Genomic DNA, 15,569 nt, shown 5'->3' with positions numbered 1-15,569 from the left:
AAAGACAGGCACTGGCAGGTGGCTCACTTCTTAAAACAACCACCCCCAGAGTAGGTTTTTTGGGTAGTTGTTTATGGCTTAACTGGTCAGCTAGCAGGAACTGGCAAGCCAAACAGAATGGCAGCAGTCTGTGTCCCTGGCAATGATGTCACTTCCAGCATGACCCTGAAACCCCAACATCATACCAGTGCAATGCTCCATTGCTTTTGGGCAAATGTCAGAGTGTCAAGCCAGTGCAATGTTGGCACTTCTGGGTCATGCTGGAAGTGACATTGCCATGGCAATAATCACCTCCCTCCACAGAGAAAGTACCCATATCTCCCATTTCCCACCATCTGCAGGAATGATTAGAACATGGTTAAGCTGGAAGTTTCCCTCAACTGTGGGCCAACCTCATGCCAGCAATGGAAGTAAAGGGCCCAACCACTACAGCTACCCATAACCCTTCATTCCAGTGTCTATTCCCTCATCCCAGCATTCAGGCAGCTGCCAGAAGGTGAGCTAGATAGCAGCATAAAAGAGAGAGTAAACCCATCATCACCCCACAGAAGCCACCAGGGAAAGAAGAATGCAGAGCACAGTGGGGTTTGGGTGGTTTTATTCCCCTTTCTTCACAGCCAGCTTGCTCTCTAAGACACCTCAGCAATCTCATTCTCCAGTCTGAGCTGCCTTGCCCCATTCTGGGAGAGAGTCAGAAGGCAGAGAAAGAAACTCTTCAGCTCATTTCAGATACAAGAGAGGTGGGGAGAGGCAGCCCATTATGCTCAGCGTTCTTTAAAAAGTTAGCATTACATATTTAATTTTAACAGTTATATGCTTATGTGCATGATGGCAAGTTGGGGCAGAAGGCACACATATTGTAGTTCTGTTGCTCTTTTGGTTGACAGTAATTGCAGATGTGGCTCTCTGCAAACTGTGAACTGACCACCACTGTGTGCAGTGAATGTACATCATCTATTTGAAAAAAAAAAAAAGCCTGTGCAGGTTCACTTTACAAATGTAACCAGGGACCAGTAGCTGGATAAATGTGAGCTATATAGCAGCATAAAATATGCCACTGCCCAAACTGAATTTATTCCATTTTCAGAACTTTACCAGCTGTGAAATATAATTTAATTTTATTCATAAAGGAAGGCAGAGGCACTTGCCCTATTTGGACACCTTAGACCTGTTAATGGCTAGTATCTGATCTACTGCAGACTGGACCATTTTGAAGCTCCTTTCTTGCATGCTGTTATGAGTTGGCCACCATTAAGAAGCAAATCTAAGAAATGCAGTAGTCATCAGAAAGAAAAAAGCAATGAGTATCATGATTGTTGTAAGGATGGAGTTGAGCAGATTAGGGAAATATTTCAGATTTGGCAAATGCACTGTCTGATTTGAAAGGCTAGGACATCACTTGAATCCAAACCTTGTAGAAATGAGTACGATCTGTTGCAAAATTCAAAAATTATCCTTCCTTTGATAACTCTTTATCTCCAGATTTGAACTGATACCCTAGGACTTTTGGACCTTTCTCCTGATGATGTTTCTTGCATATATCAGTACCCTCCCCCAAACCTGCAACACACACACACACACACACACACACACACACACACACACACACACACACAGAGAGAGAGAGAGAGAGAGAGAGAGAGAGAGAGAGAGAGAGAGACCGGTAGTTACTAAAAGTCCAATATTATAAATTCTGAGTGTAACTGCTCCAAAACACATCCATTAGATCTTAGAGGTGGTTGTACCATCTTGTGTTTGGAGACATGATGAGAGGTTAGTTCTAGGCACAGGTACAGGTGTAAGCAGTGCTGAGTCCAGGGCAGGTTCCAGCCATGCAAGATGGAAAGGAGGGGAGGAACTTGGGGGAGCAGTCCCAGTTTACCTGTTAGTGTGCTACCACCCCATCAAGTCCTTGCTGAGAAGCTGGAGGGCCTGCAAGGCTTCTGAACTGGGAAGGCTCAGTCACAGGATGTAATGGACTATGCTCCCTGAGCTGATTGTTGGTGCAAAGTGCTAGCCCCTTTATACAATGTGCTTTCTCTGTGCTTTTCCTTCTACCTAGCTGTTGTGCCATTCACTCTTAAGTCCACATGACAGATAGCTGTCAAACAGCACCCCATGTGCCCCTTGGGACCAGGAAAGCTCTTTTTTCCAGTATGCTGCCATATTTGACAGCATACTAGAAAAAAGAGCTTTCCTGTCCCAAAGGGCACATGGAAAGAGCTAACATCAGTCTCAGCCCATGAACCACTCCCTTTTATGCCAGCACAGCACCTCGCACTGTAGATGTGCCAGCATGCAAAAGCAGGCCAGCTGCACTGGGATTCTACATTGATGTACATATCCCTTATGCCAATATATCTACTAGATGCACTGTCGTGGAGGTCAGTCTGCCCCTATACTGCTGCAGCCTCCACTTAGGATTGCACTGCTGAACTCTAAATTAATGTTGTGCATATTGATTTGTTTAGAAAAATATTTGTGTCCTGTCTTTCCTTTTGGCTCAAGGAAACTTACAAATAATAATTAAAACAGTACAGATTAAAACAAATAATCCCAATAACCCTCCCTAAAATAATGAACAAATAAAACAGTATATATGAACCTTTTTCTCTTAGAAATATTTAGAATTCCATACACTGACAACTGAGTTACTTGAGAAACCCATAAACAACTAAAAACAAAAATCCTTTAATTTATTAGTTGCTGTATATATGGCCATTGGCTTTTGTTCACAGGCATATTCTAGCAAACTTGATTCAACATCCATCCCAGGCTATACAAATAAGCCAACACAGGAGGATTTATAACCATAAGAATGTGTACCACCTATGGTTTCAAAGATGAATGCCTGCCATATAACAAAACCCAGGCCAACTGCCTCTCTCAGAAGACTTAAAATACATTCTTCATGATCAGCAATTTCTTTCCATCAATGCGAAATCCATGACAATTGAAGGTTTTTTTCATAACATAGTTGGAGTTATTACAGCTAGAAAGGGGAGGGGTGTTATTAAAATCAACTTGCAGTTACTTCCATCCAAAAGCTAGTCTTTTGAGAACACTTGAAGCACAGCCAATCTTAGCTCTGAGAAACAGTTTTTTTCCAAAGTTCTCCAAGCCTGTAGTGAATACTCTGAACCAAAGCCAAAGATTAAAGGACTATCAATGTTACTTTTCAAATATGTATTTAATAACTCATAGTTTAGTGATGTGAACAAGGATATCAGTCAAAATATTGATCTTCCTAGACAATCCACAAACCATGTAAACTAGGAAGGATTTGGTGTCCCTTAAAAGAGGGATTATTGATGGTCAATTTCTAGGGCACAAGTCCAAGAATAAAGCTATGGTCAGTTTCAATGTTAGAACTCAACGTAGCACTAAGGCAAGCCAGAGACCCTAACCTTGTCTTAACCCTAACCCTAATTTATTATTTCTTTTCAATTTATTCAGTCATAAATTGTTCCCAATATTGTAACAAAAACCCGAGAATAGGTCTATGGTCATTTTCAGGTTTCAGGCTTCCATTACAATTTTGGGAACAATTTATGACTGAATAAATTAAATAAAAATGATAAGTTAGGGTTAGGGTCCAGGCAAGGGCAGGGGCTCAGGATTGCCTTAGTGTTACGTTGAGTTCTAGGGTCCAGTCCAATATTAGCGCTATGGTCAGTTTTTGGTTTCAGGTTTTTTTACAATTTTGGGAACAATTTATGACTGAATAAATTAAATAAAAATAAAAAGTTAGGGTTAGGGTTCAGGCAAGGGCAAGGGTCAAGGCAATCCCCCAAAACCTGAAACTTATCATAGCCCTATTCTAGGACTGCGCCCTAGAACTCAATGTAACACTAAGGCAAGCCCAAGACCCTGACCTTGAATTAACTGTAACCCTAACTTATATTTTTGATTTAAATTATTCTGTCACAAATTGTTCCCAAAATTGTAAAAGAAGCCCAAAACCTAAAAGACACCATGGCCTTATTCTCGGACTGTGCCCTAGAACTCATCATAACACAAAGGAAAGTCGGAGCCCCTACCCTTGCCTTAACCCTAACTGTAACTTATTCTTTTTATTTAATTTTTTCAGTCATTAATAATTCTCAAAATTGTAACAAAAACACAAAACCTGAAAATGACCATAGACCTATTCTTGGACTGTGCCCTAACACTCAATGTAACACTAAGGCAAGCCTGAGCCCTTGCTCTTGTCTTAACACTAACCCTAGCTTATTATTTTAATTTAATTTATTCAGTCACAAATTGTTCCCAAAATTGTAATAGAAACCCAAAACCTGAAACAGACCATGGCCCTATTCTCGGACTGCACCCTAGAACTCAACGTAACACTAAGGCGAGCCAGTGCCCCTGCCCCTTGCATTAACCCTAACCCTAACTTATTATTTTTATTTAATGTTTTCAGTCATAAATAGTTCCCAAAATTGTCACAAAAAATAAATTAAATAAAAATAACAAGTTAGCGTTAGAATTAAGGCAAGGGCAGGGGCTCAGGCTTGCCGTAGTGTTACTTTTGTTCTAGGGCGTAGTCCGAGAATAGGGCTATGGTTGGGGTCAGTTTTAGGTTTCGGGTTTTTGTTACAAATTTGGGAACAATTTATGACTAAATAAATTAAATAAAAATAAAAAGTTAGGGTTTGTGTTCAGGCAAGGGCAAGGGTTAAGGCAAAACCCCAAACTTTAAACTGACCACAGCCCTATTCTCAGACTGTGCCTTAAAACTCAACGGAACACTAAGGCAAGCTTAACTTGCTCTTGCCTTAACACTAACCCCAACTTATTATTTTTATTTAATTTATTCAGTCATAAATTGTTCCCAAGATTGTAACAAAAATAAATTGAAGAGCTGAGTGTGTCCAGACTTCTCTTATGACAGACTTCTCTCTGTGATACACCTCTGAAGATACCAGCCACAGATGCAGGTGAAACATTAGGAACAAGATCTACCAGACCACAGCCATGCAGCCCAGAAAACCCACAACAACCAGTTGAATCTGGTTGTGAAAGCCTTCAACAATACTTTCAATGTTTTTTTTAAATCTAGGGAGTCCAGATTTTCCCTTTAAATCCACTCCAAAGGGTGTGGATTTAAAGAGAGAACCTGCAAAAAATTTGAGGGTGCCTGTCAGGGGAGCAATGTTTGAGCTAACAGTACCAAAATTTTTAGACTATCTTCAGGAGACTTTCCTGATGAAACCACCCAGGTTTAGTGAAGTTTGGTTTAGGGGGTCCAAAGTTATGGACCCTTGAAAGGGTAGCTCCATCTACTATTAGTTCCCTTTGGAGACAGTGGGGGATGGGGACACCCCTTTTGGGGGTCCGTAACTTTGGACCCCCTGAACCAACCTTCACCAAACCTGGGTGGTATCAGTAGGAGACTCTACATATGAAACTACCCAGGTTCAGTGAAGTTTGGTTCAGGGGGTCCAAAGTTATGGACCTTCAAAATGGTAGCCCCATCTACCATTAGCTCCCATTGGAAACAATGGGGAATGGGGCACCCCTTTTGGGGGTCCATAACTTTGGACCCTTTGAGGGGACTTCCGGTTGCGAGCGGGACGGGTGAGGTCGGGTCGTCCGGAGGCTGCCGCCAAAGTTGTGGGAATTGACTGTACCAACTCTCAAACTTCACCAAAAACGGAGTTTGTGGAGAGGTACTCCCTCTGGAAAATAAGGGGGACCAAAGAAGAAAAAATTTCTTCCGTATCGTCCACTGGAGGGGAGTGAGGCTCACGTTGAGAGCCCCGGCGGGGAGACTCGCTCCCTAGCAGGCAGAAGAGACGAGACTAGCACAAGGCGGTAAGCTAAACACCCGAAGCTCCGCAATACTCCCAAACCAACGGGAACTTAGCAAAAGAAATATAACATTCTTGGAATTAAAACGGAGTGGGCTTGGGGACAAAAGAAACTACTAAAAAGACACTGTATGACAGTAATAAACCTTACGTGGTTTACTTTCGAGTTGGGATCGACAAGTTACTCCTGAGTAGTAGAAGAGAGGACGTGTGCAGAGCGAGTAATCAGGAAGCGCACACGGCCGCGCATGCGCAAATAAGAGCAAACGAAGCCATCCTTAAGCAACGAGGGAGAGGACTTCTACAGAAACGTATACAGAGGAAGAAAACGAGATCGCGCATGCGCGAACAAGAGTGAGGGAAATATATGCAGTGGTGGCGCCTGGAACAGCAAGAGCAGGAAAAGCAGCAGGGTAAAGTAAATGTGTACTGGCAAGAGTGGAGATAAAAGACGGTGAGGTTATAGAAGGAGACAGCCACACATTTTACGGAGGAATTCCCCCACTCAAAAGGAGACACATTGAAGGAGCAACTTGAATTTTGGTAATTCTTATAACAAGAAAGAAAGTTAAGAACCCAAAATGTCCAAAGCGGTAACAAGAAAACAAAGTATACCAGACAAAATGGAGAGGTCAGAATTGGAGATAAAGATGGACCAGATGCTGGAGATGATGGGCGAAATGAAAAAGGAAACAAGTGCAAAATTAGAAGGACTAGACAACAAAATCAAGAACCTTGAGAAGAGTGTAGAAACAAAATTTCAAAAAATTGAAACTGAATTAACTATAATGAAAAAAGATCTCTCCCAAGTAAAGGTGATAGAGACTTCGGTGAAGAAGTTAGAAGAGAAACTGGAAGAACAAGATAAACTAAATGGAAAATGGGAAAGTAAAATTAACTTACTAGAGGAAGAAGCAGAAAGAATTGCCAAACAGTGTGCATTATTGGAACTGCGACAAAAAAGAAATATTTTGAGACTTAAAGGAGTCCCTGAAGAAAAAGATGAAAAAATTGAAAAAAAATGATTACACATCTGGCAAAATTTCTGGATATGGAGGAAGAGATGTTAGAGGAAGACATAATAAGAATTATAAGATTGAATCCAAGAGGGAATGATGAATTTAAGAAAAACAGAGATGTTCTAATTTTCTTTTCGAGACTACAAACGAGAGACGAAATGTATTGTCGAAGGCTTTCACGGCCGGAATCACTTGGGTGCTGTGTGGTTTCCGGGCTGTATGGCCGTGTTCTAGCAGCATTCTCTCCTGACGTTTCGCCTGCATCTGTGGCTGGATCCTCTGAAGATGCCAGCCACAGATGCAGGCGAAACGTCAGGAGAGAATGCTGCTAGAACACGGCCATACAGCCCGGAAACCACACAGCACCCACGAGAGACGAAATGTTAAGGAAGAATTCAAAGAAGAAGCTGAACATAGATTCCAGAGACATTATAATATTAAAAGAGGTTCCAACTTGGATTTTGAATAGAAGAAGAAGCTACAATTCCCTGAGTAACTTCTTGAGGGAAAAAGACATCACCTTTAGATGGGAAGAAGTGGAGGGTCTCCGCTTAAAATACAATTCAAAATTTTTGAAGATACAATCGATACCACAAGCACAAATTTTTTTAGAGAAAATTAGAAAAGACTTTGAGTAAATTGATAACAGTAAGTGAGAAAAATCATTATGATTTGATTTGTCTCCAAGAGACCCATATTAGAAAGGAAGATGTAGAATTGATTAAGAAAAAGGGACTAGGAATGTGTTTTGTTGCAGCAATGGAAAGAAAGAAAAAAAGAGGAATAGTGATGTATATTAAAGAAAAATTGCAACCAAAGGTTTTGTTCAAAGATGATGAGGGGAGATTTTTAGGCGTAGAAATTGATTGGGAAGGGAAAAAAATATTAACAATAGGTGTTTATGGTCCCAATGAGAACAAAGGCAAATTTTACCAAGCATTACTGGGGAAAATTAGAGATTATGAATATAATAGTGTCTGTCTTATGGGAGACTTGAACGGTGTGGCTTCAGTTTGGTTAGACAAGCAGACACCAAAAGATGATAAAACGATAGGAGGGTAACTCCCAAAAACTTTCTTTTAATTAGTGGAATTTCTAGAGCTAAAGGATTTATGGAGGCTTCGGAATGGAGATAGCAAAGAATTTACCTTCTTTTCTAAACAATATAACACCCATTCCAGGCTGGATATGATTTGGGCCACAAAAGATTTATGCCTAATAACAGAAGATATAAAGATAGAAGCAAAAATATTTTCTGACCACAAACCAATAGAATGGAAAATCAAATCACCACACAAACAAAGAATATGGAGAATGAATAACTATTTATTGAAAAAAGATGATGTAATTAAAAGAATCCAAAAAGAAACAAAAGAATTTTTTGATATAAACAACACCTCAGAAATAGATCCCAATATTATTTGGGACACGTATAAAGCATTTATAAGAGGCATCATGATTAAAGAACATAGTAGATGGAAGAAAGAACTAAATAAAATGGAACAAGAAATAAGGGAAAAAAATAGAGACATGGAAAAGCAGATATTAAAATCAGCTGAAGATAAAAAACTGATCTTAGAACTGAGTCGATTAAATAATCAACTAACATTACTATATACCTCAGATATGGAAAAGAAAATCAGACTATCCAAATTAAATAATTTTGAACAAGCAGATAAATGTAATAAGTGGATGGCTTGGAAAATCAGAAGCCGAATACAAAATAGGAAAATTAGTATAATAACTAAAGAAGGGAAACAATATACAAACACAAAAGAGATATTGTCCCAATTCACAGAGTTTTACAAAGAACTATATTACCAAAAAGGAAAAGAAGAAATAAATTTAGGGAACAATAACATATTGCCTCAAATTAAAGAAGAACAAAGGGAAATGCTAAACCAAGAAATAACCTTAGAAGAAATCCGGAAGACAATACAAAAAACCAAATTAAATAAATCATCAGGTCCAGACGGTCTTACAAATGAATTCTATAAAACGTTAACAGAACAAATTGCCCCAAATTTACTACAAGTAATAAATGAAATTAAAATTAAAAAAAAAGATACCAGACTCTTGGAAGGAAGCAACAATAACAGTGATTCCAAAAGAAGGATATGATTTAACAAATGTCAAAAATTATCGCCCCATATCATTATTAAATTGTGATTATAAAATTTTTGCAGCTATTTTGGCAGAAAGATTAAAAAGAACCCTTAATGAAATAATCAGTAAAGAACAAAACAGCTTCCTTCCAAGTAGACAATTAAGAAATAACATAAGAACAACTATTAATATGATCGAACTCTTAAATAAAAGAATTAACCAACAAGCTCTGATGGTTTTTATAGACCTAGAAAAGGCTTTTGATAATTTAAGTTGGCAATACATGCAAGAAAATTTATTAAAGATAAACAGTGGGATAAAGTTTCAAAGCTGGATTGAAGCAATATACCAAAAGCAGACAGCCAGAATTAAAATAAACGACGAATTATCAGAATCGTTCGAAATTCAAAAAGGTACAAGACAGGGCTGTCCCCTTTCCCCTTTATTATTTATATTATCTTTAGAACCCCTATTATTAAGAATTAAGAGCAATGCAGGAATCGAAGGTATAAAGGAAAAAAAGTATGAATACAAGATCAGAGCGTTTGCTGATGACCTAATACTGTTCTTAAATCCATCAAAAAAAACAATAGAAAATTTGAAGATGGAGATTAAAATGTTTAGTGAACAATCAGGTCTTAAAGTAAATGAAACTAAAACCAAAATGATGAATTTCAATATAAGTCAAAAGCGATCTCATGAAATAGAAAAGGATTTAAAATTTACGATGGTAAACAAGGTAAAATATTTAGGAATAAATCTGTCAAAATATAATATTCTGCTATTTGAAAACAACTATGAACATGAATGGAAAAAAATAAAGAAAAAATTAGAGAAATGGTCAGAATTAAATCTATCACTGATGGGGAAAATAGCTCTAATCAAGATGACAGTATTAGCGAAAATGAACTTTCTTTTCCAGGTAATTCCAATTGAAATACACAAAAAATTCTTTAAAGGTTGTAAAAAAGATTTATCCAAATTTATTTGGGGAAAGGGGAGACCCAGAATAAGTTACAAGGTTTTGTGTGATGAGGTAAAAAGAGGAGGCCTAGGACTCCCAAACTTAGAATTATATTATAGAGCAGCTGGATTGTTGTGGTTTAGGGAATGGGTGCTACTGGAAGACAGTGAATTACTCAATCTTGAAGGAATAGATCTTTTTTTCGGTTGGCATTTTTACATCTGGTACGCTCAAGGGAAAGAATATAAGACATTTATGGACCATTATATAAGGAAATCTATCTTCCGGATATGGGAAGAATACAAAAGGAAACATATTAATGCAACTCCAGGTTGGTTAGCACCTTTAGAAGCAATTAAGATGAAGGTAGAAGAATCAGGCAGTATAAGATACAGCGAAATAGTAAAATTTATAGGAGGTGAATTTACATTACGAGAAAGACAAGAAATTAAAATAAATAAACAAGAATGCCATTGGTTCCAATTCCAGCAACTTAAGGAAAAATTTAAAATAGATAAAATAAAAGGTTTTGATTTGAAAGATTCCATATTAATTAAAATATATAAAGAATCTTCTAAAGGAATAATTAAGAAGCTGTATAAACATACACTTCAAACAGAAATGGTAGATGAGCAAGTGAAGCACTGCATGATTAAATGGGCCTTAGATTTGAAGAGAGAGATCAGTCTTGAAATATGGGAAAGAACCTGGAAAAAAAATATTAAATATACTAAAGCAGTAAGATTACAAGAAAATTACTTTAAAATGTTTCACAGATGGCACTTATATCCTAGCAAGCTGGCCAAAATATATCATGATTGCTCAGATAAATGTTGGAAGTGCCATTCGCAAAAAGGAACTTTTATACATGTCTGGTGGTCATGTCCTCTTGTTCAAAATTACTGGAAGGACATACATAAGATAATGGAGAAAATAATAGGAACGAATCTGGTATTTAAACCAGAGCTATTTCTTCTTAATATATTTGAATCAGAAAAAAGTAAAAATATTGAATCCTTAATTCTGTATATGTTAGTGTCAGCAAGGATACAACTCGCTAAAAGATGGAAGAAGACTACAATTCCAACGGTGGAAGACTGGCTATCGCAACTTATAGAATATGCAACTTATGACAAACTGTCTAATGTACTTAAAAACAATACAATGAAAAAAATTTATAGAGATATGGCAACCGCTGATGCGATTTCTTCAATCAAGAGACGAATATAAGAATATAAATACTTATCTACAGTGTTGATTTAAAGAAAATAAGAGTTTAAGGAAATAAGTATAGAAGACAATTTGTAACTGGTTTAATGTAAATAAGACTCCAAGAAATACGAGTTATGTAATTAGTTAACAGAAATAACGCTAAGGGGAAGTCCCATATATATAATTTTTTTTCACCTTTCTTATTTTATATATATATTCATTATACCTACTAAATGTGTGTGTGTGTGTGTGTGTGTGTGTGTATATATATATATATATATATATATATATATATATATATATATATATAAATTGTCTTTATTTCTTCTTTCTCTCTTTTTCTTCTTTCGTCATTTTTCTCCTTCTTTCCTTTTCCTTTTTGGGGGGTGGTTGGGATGTATACATTCTCACTATACTTTTAGTTAGGTCTATCTAAACTCTAGCTCTGATTTATCTATGACTGTACCACAACTATTTTAGAAGAAATCTGTACGGTTAAGTTGTACTAGGAAAGTGGAATCTGTAACTATTTTATTATGCAAAATTAATTATATATATATATATAAAAACTTTGGACCCTTTGAACCAAACTTCACCAAACCTGGCTGGTATCATCAGGAGTGTCACCTGACAGTAGCCTGAAATTTTGGTGCCACTAGCCTAAAAACTGCGCCCCTGCTGGCCAACAAAGTAAAAAACCTAAAAATACCCCCAAAATTAGAAATGAGTCCAAATTTTTCTGCGCCCCAATGGTGGGTGCCCAGGACATTTGTCCCTGGATGCCCCATTGTAGCTATGCCTCTGCCTTGCTGCCATCCTGTCCCCCCAACTGCAGCCAGAGAGCAGGGCTAAGCTCAGGGGGGCCTTGACTGGGGCAAGAGGAGGTGGCAGCAGGGCGGGAGAAGTGTGCCTCTCTGATCGGTCCACTAAAAAAGGCTCTATCCTTGCCTGACCTCCAAGCCTTGCATCAGCTGCTGCCACAGACACTCCCTCCACCACCTTCCTGGCTGTTCCCTAGCATATGATGTCACCAGGCTCCCGATGTTCTGATTGGCTAAGACGGAGCTGAGGCTGGATACGACTCCAAGCCCTGGCAAAGCCAGGGGAGAGGAAAATCTTGCATTTCATGGGCAGCCCTTAGTGCTCGGAAGAGGTGGGTGCTTGACCTGGCAGCTCAGTTTCTATTTCACATCTTATCAAATTACCATGGGGAGGGTGAGCCAAGGCCAATGCAATGACTCTGCGAGGCTGGTGGCCAGTGAGCCCCACAGATGTGGGGGCGATTTTGTGCCCACCACGTGATTAAATTGGTGGTGCCTGGGGACATGTGAACACACATGTCCCTCTGGCAGGTATGTCATTGTCTAGGAGCACGACGCTACTTCTGAGTGACAACCAGGAGTGACAACTGAGTGACAACTGCTGGCCAAATGCTAACAACCGCTTTGGAACTGGTCAAACCTAATTCTTCACCAATCTGTTTCAGTATAGCTCACTACTAGAGATGGATAAGCATGGACCCATAAACCCGCTCTCAAGCAAATGAAGATGTAGGATCTAAAAATGTATCTTCATTTTGTTTTGCTGTTGCTTGACAAAAAGGGATCTTTGCCTTATTTCTAACTTCTCCAATGGAGATGTTCAAAACTCTCACCATACAACCCTCACTGTACAAGTGCTTTCCTCCAGTCAGTACTGTAAGAAGTTCAGGAATGCTTTGTATAAGTCTGCTGTTGAGTGTTAACTCTTTGCATTGCAGAAAAACTGCTTTTGGGGACCTAGACTTCATGTTGGAGAGACTGCTAGACTACCTGTGAGTTTTTCCTCAACTCAGTAAGCTCTCCTCAACACTTTAAGAAGGCAGGCACAACTTCAAATTCTGTTGCTTTTTGGCTGAAGTGTTTGGCCTCTACACCAATTTTTGCTGCATCCTTACAGCTAAACTTAGCCTGAACATGGTCCTTTGGACAAAACTTCATGTATTCTAGGAACAAGACTGCAGGTGAGGAAAAGATTGTATGAGATGAGACTTTTCCAAACCGGGTGTTTTCAACCGCTTGTATCAATATGAAAAGCCAGTAGCTACATGCAGCTTGAGGTAGGAAATGGAGGTGATTCAAAACTACCAAGCTCTGTAGTTCCCAAACAAACTCCCAGGCTTAGCTTTGCTCTAGTGGACAAACAGAGAAGAGATTGCTGAAGATGTCCAGAAAGATGGTGGGGCAAGAAACTTATTAGGTATGTGCAATTCCCTCTTGCCTAGCACTGAAACCCCAGGAAGTTACAGTTACAAGAGAGGTGTTGTATTGAACAAACACTGCATTTACTCCCCCCGCCCCACCCCAAAAAAGTTATGTACATGGCCTTGTGCTGCAGTTGTCTCTTTCTGTTGTGGCTGGCTAAGTTACTTCAGTCTAAAAATCCAATAAAATTTAGCCCGCACATCAGCTAGTTTCCTCCATCTATACAACATTTTCCTGTAGGAAATAGCAGAATACCATTGATGTCAGTAAGTATGAAATTGGCAATGCTCTAACAACAACAGTCAAGTTCTTTGACAGATTATTAATCAATTGAAGGTTTTCCTGGATTCATATCAATTAAATGTCATCACAACATACTAATTATAGAACAACTTCATAGCACTTATTTAAGAAAACACAAAGGAAGGTCTGTCCACCACCATCAGGAATGCAAAAAAAAAAAAAAGGAGATGCTTACCTTAGCTCTTCATGCAATTATACTATTAGTACTGTGCTAAAAGTTCCAGCCCCATTTCTACTGATGTACTTTAAGTGCAGTTATTTACCTTGGAAGAATCAGGGTTGTAGCTAATCACTCTAGTTTGTGCCCTGCTATACACCTTTCATAAAAGTAGACAATTCAGAATCCCTTTCCAGGGCAAGGACCTTTGCCTCAGATATGATCCTGTAGGAAATAAGCATTTAATTCTTAACATTTGCACAGTTCTATGTGTAGGTCCCACTTTCAAGGAGAGGTCCAGGATAATTGTGAAGCAATTGCCTTACTCATAAGGAGACCTCACAGTTTCTTTGACAGACCATGGTATGACTGATCGAGCCTTAAACAGCTGCAGGAGCCCAAAAGGAAGTAGTCAGCATAAATTGATCTAAGCTGCTTTTTGACGGTTAACATTTTAAAAGTGAAGCCCTGGAACACATTTGTGTAATCTTTTCCCCCGAATGGAATTACTAACATTCCAGATTTGCTAAATACCAGATATTTAAGCCAGAAGCCAGTTTTGATAGGATTTTCAAAAAATGAATCAGCTATGAAGATCTTTAAATTGGGATGATCTAATTTGAAGTTGTTTAAACCAAACACAAAAAAGGCACTGACTCTAAAAGTGGGCATTAAGCTCGTTCTGAAACAACAGGGCTCTTTATCAACCCTCAGTTTCAGCAATGGAATATTCAGGTTCTCCTAGTTTCTTCTCTCATTTAAATATTTCCCAGCAAGATTGACAATTGTATTGAGTTTGAGGCAACTCAAATCAAATAATTATTGTTTTTTTATCTTCTTGAGAAACCAACCACTTTCTTTAAATTCTAAAAAAGCACCCAAGAAATAATAAAATGGTTTCTTTGATCTCAAAGAGAGTGTATAGATCATGAACTATTTTTTTAAAAATTGCTGGTTTGAACATACAGAGGCTTACCAGAAGAAAATGGTGCCCAGGGGCAAGAGATTGCTCCTGCCGGCAAGCGCCCCTTCCCACAGTTGCTGCTGCCGGCCCCTTATCACCTCCATCCCAGTGCCTGGGGCGTCGGCAGGCTTTTCCGAGGGGAGACGCAGGAGGGGTTGCAGAGGCCACCTGTGGGGAGCCAGGGAGGTCGCGCCCATGCCCTGGACTGAAAGTCTGCCACCGGCCTGGCTTCCACAGGAGGCGAGTTTCCGGGAAGGCCAAGCACAGCTCCATCTCTCCTGCCAGCTGACCCCGGGGACTCCCACAGGAGCCAATCTGGCTTGACAGCAGCCCTTCCCGACTGGAGAGCTGGCGGCTCAGAGGTAGGCAGGTGCCCTGGCCACATCCCCCACCCATGCCCTCGGGGCCACCTCCCACACAACTGGAAGGCCTGCGCTTGGGAACATGTGACCACACACGTCCCTCTGGCAGGTACGCGTTTGTGAACATAACTTGATTACCTGAGTGGCAGTTGTAGTAGACATAACACACACACTTTTGTATATGAACAACACTAATTCCAAATCACAAATGGGAAATTTAAAAACATGCCAAGTTTTGAAGATACTATTCTCTTGCAAAATATTCTCATCAGATGTCACATTCAGTTTCTTTTCCTTACAATCCACAATGCTGTTGTGGTGGTCTAATATATATACAGAGAAAGAGGGAAGGGAATTAGGGGAAGAGGTGAATAAAATGGGAGAAAAGGTGCATGAGAGATTGTGGAGTTAAGAAAGCTTCAGTAC

The sequence above is a fragment of the Sphaerodactylus townsendi genome, linkage group LG06 (genome assembly GCF_021028975.2).
Source record: "Sphaerodactylus townsendi isolate TG3544 linkage group LG06, MPM_Stown_v2.3, whole genome shotgun sequence".
Taxonomy (NCBI): domain Eukaryota; kingdom Metazoa; phylum Chordata; class Lepidosauria; order Squamata; family Sphaerodactylidae; genus Sphaerodactylus; species Sphaerodactylus townsendi.
This window is presented reverse-complemented; position numbering follows the sequence as displayed.